Source organism: Gossypium arboreum, chromosome 4, assembly GCF_025698485.1.
Source record: "Gossypium arboreum isolate Shixiya-1 chromosome 4, ASM2569848v2, whole genome shotgun sequence".
Classification (NCBI taxonomy): Eukaryota; Viridiplantae; Streptophyta; class Magnoliopsida; order Malvales; family Malvaceae; genus Gossypium; species Gossypium arboreum.
In genome coordinates, this window is record NC_069073.1 from 73,381,096 (window position 1) to 73,389,375 (window position 8,280).

An 8,280-nucleotide genomic window follows, 5' to 3' on the forward strand; every position below is an offset into this window, starting at 1 on the left:
ATGAATCCAGCTTCTGGGATGAATCAATCGGCTTTCTTGAAGTAATTCCTTACCCCCTACTCTGTCCTTCTTTTTCTTCCTTCTCTAGGGTGTATTTATAGTCTTTGGAATTCCTAAAAGCCCTCAAAATTAACCTTTTCCGAATTGGACTCAACTTGGGCTCGGCAGGGACATGCTTGTGTGCGATTACTTCAGGCTGTGCTCGAGCCTGCCAAATTGACACGGTCGTGTGGTCTACTCATGTAAGGAGGTCCAGGCTGTGTTGATTTCGTAATTTGGGTCATTTTCTCTGTTTTTGGCCCGTTTCTCGTTCCTTTTGCTCTCCTATGCTCTCCTAAGTGTAAAACATAAAATTAAAGCATTAGGAGCATCAGATTCACCAATTCTAATGGAAAATCATCCATAAAATGCATTAAACATGGGGTAAAAATATGTATAAATTACAGTTTATCAAATACCCCCACACTTAAGCATTTGCTTGTCCTCAGGCAAAATTCTCAACTCATAATCAAAATAAATTCTTCTCAACTTATAATTTCTATCGATAATATCTCAGAATAATCCATAGGTAATCATACATTGAGAATTCAACTAAAAGAACATAAAAGTTTCAAACATTCCAAGTTGAGTATTTAATCATGCAAACATAGGTGTCTCTCCTCATTTAAGTAATTACCTTTGATTCAGAATATCATAGAGTTTCACATCCTCACTACAGATTCACTCAAATCACTCGAGGTGTTTAAGGACAATAAATGAAGCACTCAATAGTAAATACTGAAAAGTCATTACCATAGGCTTGCATGGAAATCAAATCTCCACCATTATAATTTAAGATGATACCTCAATCAAAAAGGTCTTTAGAGGGTTGTAATGAGGTTTGGTTAGGGGATGTGGTCACAAGCTAAAAGAAAGGGTTAAAATCGAGATTGAATTGAAAAATTACCTAACTAGAAAAAGAGTTAATCATCACTTGCGTACAACAGAGCTTCTTTTCACACTAAGGAATTTAACTCCTGAAGCTTACAAACAAAAGATCACTACTAATATGTATACATTTTTTTAAGAACATATTAAGTTACAGAGTAGAATAAAACATAGCTAAGCAACTATTTCAATTCAAATCTCGACAAAAATGGGGCTTAAATTAATTTAGGGGATTTCAACAATAATGGGTTAAAGGTTAATATTAATGGTAATACAAGAAATGGCTTGTTAGGCTCAAGGGGGTTCACTAGGGGTTAATTGTGGAGGTAGGATTTTCATGGCATGAGTGGGTTAATCCTAAGTGCCTTAATCATTTTGACATATCAAATCAAATGGTGTGGTCTCAACATGAATAATCAAGCAAGTTCTAGAATAACAATTCACTACTGACGCACTTAAAGCAATAATAAAAGTGAGCATGAAAGAATTAATAGACGCTCAAAAGGCTTAAAAATCTCACAAAAATTATGGCTTTTTGATGTTTAAAACTTGTGAATCCCAACTCAAAGTAATACCTAAATTTTAGGGAAACAACCTAAAATTTTAAATTCTTAAAAATCAACTTATCATGCTTGATTCTCTAATGTCTTAAAGTTTAAACAATCAATGCATAATTATCTATGTTTTAATTCAAGATATATCAATCAAAATCATAAATCAATCAAAATTTATCTTAAATATGATACGAGAGCTTTTCAAGAGAACAAGGCAGTCATTCAGGGATTTTTCTGATAATGAAATAAATACCCCCCACACTTAAGATGTACATTGCCCTCAATGTACAAAGATAGATATTAGAATATAAAAATAAGCTAGGGAGAGAAGTGAAACTTCCTGTATGATGAATTCCTCGAACTAGAGTTCTGGAGAGTAATCGGTTCGAGAGTGGAGGAGGATACTTCGGCAGTTGTAGAGGTTCATTAGGCCATAAGTCCTAAGCCAAAAAGATATTATCTCTAGTGGTAGCTATGGTCGTGGGCGAGCAGGACATGGCAGTCGTGGAGAACCTTTCTGGGTGGAGTTTTAGTTCCTATGTGATGATGAGCTTAAGAGCTCTATATAACTGTGACTTTTTAGGGGATATTAGGAAGAATAATTAATCAAAAAGAAATAACCAAAATTAATAATTAAAAATAAAATTTCTAAAATCTAATAAAAATAAAAAATTAGATTTAATAAAAATTAAAAACATAAAATAATAAATAAATGTTTTTAAACATCTTCATGCTGGATAGTTCGCGAGGTGGGACTGGCGATGAGATTTGGAGGTGCTGACAAATCTGTTGTAGAGTAGCATCAATGTTGTCAAATCATTGAAAACACTGCTACTCGAATCGAGTGAAGAGCTCAGAGATGTTAGCATATGAAGCTACCGCATGAACTGGACGAGAGGATGGTGGTGGCTGAGTCGGTGGTTCCTCGTGCTATGAAGGGACATCATCAGGAATGTCCTCGTAGGCCTCCTCCTCGGTGGATTGGGTGAGACGATATTGAGAAGGGTAGGTTCCTTGATGCCTCTCGATTATCCTCATGCTAAGCATGCTATAGATGCCTTGTGGAGACATTTGGCCAATGAGGGTCAAGGGTGACTCTTGGGCCGCGGTGTCGAGAAGCCCGAAGTGTCAAGCCAATCACGTCACATAGGGGCCAATGGAGATGACCCCCTTCCTATGTTGCTCCATCTGGTGCTGAATCGCAAGGACGATGAAATGACAAGGTCAATGATGTGTCCGTGCGACATGTACCATAAAAAGTAGGCGTCGTGAGTGTTGATGACACCAGTGCTCTCCCGCGTCCCTATAGTCGTGTAAGCCAAAATGGTGTGTAGGTACCTCAGGGATGGTGGGAGAACTGATGCCTTGGAGTAGCTAGGATTGTAGGAGGCTACGCTAGGGGCCAAAGTGTTCCAGCACCTTGAGGGAGAGAAATGTATGTGGTGACTGAGAGCATCTAAGTCATTCTCTTCCTTGAACTCCTCTGTATATAAACCCAATGCCGTACCGAATTCTAGGACGCTGAGCTGGCGGACTAACCCGCCTAAGCAAAACTGGACCGTATTGGGATCATTGTAATTTGTCATTACAGTCTGAAGATAGAATGTTGAGCATAGTTCCATCGTGAGCTCGAGGTATGTTGGTTCGATGATCCCAAAGAACAGCTCCCAAGGATCAGTTGTTAGGAGGGCCCGAATCGCATCAGCCAACTGAACTTACTCTACGACAGCCCAGTCGATGCAGCGGCCCGCAATTAAGGGTCGGGCCCGAAGTATTTGGAAAAGCTCTTCCTGGGGCCCTCGGGGAACTGCAGGAGAGGGTGACGAATTTTCGTGGTTAGACCCGTGGAAGATGACGCTCCCTTCCTCTTCTTCGAGGCAGGTACAGCGGTTTTCTTTCCTTGTGAAGGCGACATTAAAAGCCTATAATATTAAGAAGAATAATAATAGGTAAACGAATTTGAAGAAGTAAAAGGCATGAATTTGAACTAACTATTTCAGCTAAGACTACTGATATGAAGCAAACTCAACCACAATAACAATGAGAAGGAGAATAGAAATGTAATGGGTATGAGGTTTTCCTAATCTCAATTTAACACAGAATATATGATAACTAACCTAGGAATGCAAATTAAATGATAGAAAAATGAAAAATAGTTCAAAAGATATGAAGATTATGTTGATAATAAGCATTAGAGATAAGTAAAATAGAAGTGAAATGAGTAAACAAACACTAAGGGAAAGAGATTGAGCGTAAAAAATAAAGTGGGAAGCGGCGCACGGGCGTGGCAAGGATGCCGTGTGGAGTTGCAGCGGCTAGGGTTAGGGTTTTTGAATGGGGATGAAAGTGAATAGTACAGGAAATTTATAGATTTTGGGCCACACAGTCAGGGCACACGCTCTTGTTCCCCAATTTTAGCCCGTTTGATTCACGAATTTCGAATTTGGGTGTGTCTGACATTTAGTACACGCCCGTGTTCCTTGGGTGTGTAGGTGTACACGGCCGTGTCGCACGGTCGTGTCTGGCATTGTTTGCTTCTCCCACGCCTGTGTCAATCTAACAGGTTCATCCACGGGTGTTAGACACGGGCGTGTCACATGCCCATGCTAGTTTCTCAGTTTCAGCCACGGGTCTTCCACACGGGCGTGTCGCACGCCTGTATTGTTTTGGCAGGCTCAACCACGGCCATGTTGCACGGCTGTGGTATTTTATCGTAGCCCGTGTTTAGGGAAATCCTTGCCCTATTTTCACACGACCATAAGCACGCCCGTGTTCTTGGCTGTGTCTCTGGGGAAAACCTGTATTCGAGAGCTCCGTTAGTAAGTTAGTTGTTGAAGACTAAATTTTTAAAGAAGTTAATACAGTTAGTGCTTGGGTTGCCTCCCAAGAAGTCCTTATTTATAGTCGAAGCTTGACTTACCTCTCCGTTGAATAATCATGGTGGTTTGAGGAGTTTATATTCCTCATTCCTGTCATCAATCTCATCAAAATAAGGTTTTAAATTGGTGTTGTTTACCTTAAAAGTACCGAACTTGGGGTACCTTACCTCGACCGTACCGAATGGAAAGATACTAAGTACCGTAAGAAGGATTTCTTCATTCGATGTGCTAGTGACAATGTGGGGATCTGCAGCATCTAATAAGACTCTATCTCCAATCTTAAGTTGATTTGGAAAGGTATTGAGCTCGTTTTGTCGTAGATTCGATTTGTCGGGTGTCCTTGGTTTATGTATCCTCCATTCATCGAGTTCCTCGATTTGTAATCTTTGATCTTTATGAAAAGGTCCTCTACTATTGTATAAGAATGACTCGTGTGCTTCCTTCAAACTTATTTCCTGTAAAGTAGGTTGTACCATATTGTCAGTTCTAGGAGAATGGGTTAAATGATCACCTTCAATTCCCGATATGTTGCCAAAATTGCGAGCTTGAAGGGTGACTGTTTCATCTCCTACACGGAGTGTGAGTTCACCTGTGCCAACATCAATAATCGTTTTATCAGTTGTTAAAAAGGGCCTTCCCAGAATTAAAGGAGTGTTGCTATCCTCCTCTATATCTAGAATAATAAAGTTAACGAGAAATATAAATTTATCGATGTTAACTAGTACATCTTCAATAATACCCCTAGGGAACCTTATAGTTTTATCTAGTAATTGAATGCTCATCCTAGTTTGTTTGGGTTTCCTGAGACCTAATTGCTTAAACATTTTGTAGGGCATGACGTTAATAGTAGCCCCTAAATCAGCTAATGCATTATTAACATCTAAACTACCAATTAAGCAAGGAATTGTAAAACTCCCTGGATCTTTTAGTTTGTTCGGTAGTCTATTTTGGAGAATAGTTGAGTAAATTACGTTTAGCTTCATGTACGACACCTTGTCCAACTTCTGCTTATTTGCTAAAAGTTCTTTTAAAAATTTCATCGCATTTGGCATCTGCGATAGGGCTACAATAAACGGTAAGTTAATATGTAATTTTTTTAAGAGTTTAAGGAATTTTCCAAATTGTTCATCTGAGCGGTCTTTCCTTGCCGTGTTGGGGTATGGCACATGAGGTTTATATTCATATTCACCGTTTTGTTTTTATTGTTATCTACCTCACCTTGACCTTTGCTTACTACAGTTTCTTGTTCCAGTTCTGGTTCAGGCTCAACAACTCCTTCTTCATCTTGAATATTAATTGCGTTGAGTTGTTCCCTTGGGTTGGGTTCAGTATTATTGGGCAAGCTACCTTGTGGTAGTTATAATTAGTTTGGAAAGCTGGAAACGAGTTTCTGACACCAAAATAAACTTTGAGAGCATCTCTTCAAGGTTCGGCTTCTTTTCCTGTTGGTAGGGTGGTTGTTGGTAGCCTGGAGGTGGTTGTGGTCTTTGATTTCCTTGACCGCTCCATAAGATATTGGGGTGATTCCTCCAACCTGCATTGTAAGTGTTAATATATGGATTGTTTTGAGGTCGAGGATTATTACCCATGTAGTTTAATTGCTTGTTATTCATGTTGTGGCCATAAGGTTGGTATTTCAAATGGCTTGTTCCACCTCCACTTGCTTCGCACTGCATTACTGGGTGAACTTGTGAAGAACTAAGAAAACCATTAATCTTTTTATTTAAGAGTTCTACCTGATTAGAGAGCATGGTGACCGAATTGACGTTATAAACTCCAGCTATTTTCGTTGGCTTTGTCCTCATGACTTGCCACTGATAATTATTCAGTGACATCTCCTCTATAAACTCATAGGAATCTTCAGGTGTTTTATTATTGATGGTTCCGCCAATAGCTGCGTCAACCATTTCTCGAGTCGAAGGATTCAGGCCATTATGAAACGTTTGAACCTGTAGCCAAAGCGGTAACCCATGGTGAAGGAACCTTCTCAAAAGGTCTTTGTATCTCTCCCATGCATCGTAGAGTGTTTCTAAATCCATCTACACAAAAGAAGAGATATCATTATGTAATTTAGCTGTTTTAGTCGGCGAAAAATATTTTAGTAAAAAAATTTCGGTCATTTGTTCCCAAGAAGTAATTGACCCTCATGGTAACGAGTTCAACCACTGTTTAGCTTTGTTCCTTAATGAAAAAGGGAATAACCGAAGATGAATGGCATCATCAGAGACACCATTAATTTTAAATGTATTGCATAGTTCTAAAATGTTGGCTAAATGAGCGTTGGGATCCTCATCCTGCAAACCATCAAACTGAACAAATTACTGTATCATTTGAATAGTGTTAGGTTTTAATTCAAAAGTATTTACAGCTACAGTAGGTCTAACTATGCTCGATTCAGTTCCTGTTAAAGAAGGTTTAGCATAATCATACATAGTGCGTGGAGCAGGATTTTGATTAACAACAATTGCAAGAGGTAGCTGATTGCCTTGGTTTTCAACCATCTCTTCGATTGGGGGTTGAGTATCATCTTCTTGCTCGTTCTCTGTGTATCTTAAGCTTCACCTTATTTCTCTTTGATTTCTGTGAACTGTATGATCGATTTCTTCGTCAAAAAGTAATGGTCCTGACGGATTTCTTCTAGTCATAAACTATAAAAACCTGCCAAGAGAAGGAAAAAGTAAATTAATAAATAATAATAATAAATTAAAGTGCACGAAAAATAAATGGCTAAACTAATAAAAAATTTAGCGTTCCTAATATTTCAGTTCCCCGGTAACGGTGCCAAATACTTGATCGCGTGATTTCCTGATAGGTTTTAAATATTTATAATTACTCGTTCTTGAACTAACTATTATCACGATGTAGGCAAGTGTACCTATCAAACAGTAGTATAGTTTTAGCAACATCGGATTGTCAAACCCAAAGGAGCTAAAAGTATTAGTAATGACTGTCTTTTTATTATCTAGCCTAAGAATAAAAAGGTTTTTGTTTTAACTAACTAATTATCTAAACTAAGAACGCACAGAGAATGGAATTGGGGAATTGCTTTTGGAAAAATCAATTGAATGAAGACAATACCTAAGGAAAAATCCACCTCGACTGTACTTGTTATTCTGGCTCCGAATCGGATGATTTATTCATTTAACTTATTCCGTAGAGATCCCTAAGCTATGTTATTATCCCTATTCAAGACTAATAACGTCTAATCCCTAGATTGAATAACCGAGACTTTTCTCTAATTAACACTCTAGGGTTGCATTAACTCGATCTATGGATCCCTTTATAAGGTTTCATCCTAATCTGGAAAAATCTTGTCACCCTATGTCTAGTCGCGCAATCAACTCCGCTTAATTATGAAAAATGTACTCTTAAATATGTAACACCCCAAAACCCGAGACCATCGCCGGTGTCGGACCCGAGGGTTAACAAACCAAGTTCACATGTTTTTGCCCACCAATTTGACATTTCCAGTCAGGCTGGAAAACTGCGTCACTGTCGCCTTAAAAATCATATCTCGAGTTTCAAAACCCGGAAACTGGTTTCGTAAATTTTCCCTGAATTTAGACTCATATATCCATCCATGGATTTATTTCTAGGATTTTTGGTCGGGCCAATTGGTACAGTTTATTAGTTAAAGTTACCCCTGTTACAGGGATCGACTGCTCCGACCTTCGCGCGGTATAACTTGAATATCTCTCTGTACAGGGCTTTAATTCTGGTGTCGTTTGTTTCTAATGAAACTAGACTCAAAATGGAATCTGTACATATAAGATATATCTCCTAATTCTTTTTGGATAATTTATAGTGAATTTTAAAGTTGCGACAGGAACCCAGAAACCATTCTGGCCCTGTCTCACAATAGCTTTAATATCTCTTAACCTGTAACTCCTATGACCGTTTCATTTCTTCCATATGAAAAT

The 8,280-nt window shown here is 38.6% G+C and overlaps 1 non-coding gene across 1 annotated transcript; it reads left to right on the plus strand.

Moving 5' to 3' along the window:
- The first annotated feature begins 6,325 nt into the window (after positions 1 to 6,325).
- LOC128292044 (small nucleolar RNA R71) lies at positions 6,326 to 6,431 on the plus strand. Its single transcript, XR_008282028.1, has one exon. It is a non-coding gene; the product is annotated as a small nucleolar RNA R71 (small nucleolar RNA).
- The last annotated feature ends 1,849 nt before the right edge of the window (positions 6,432 to 8,280 follow it).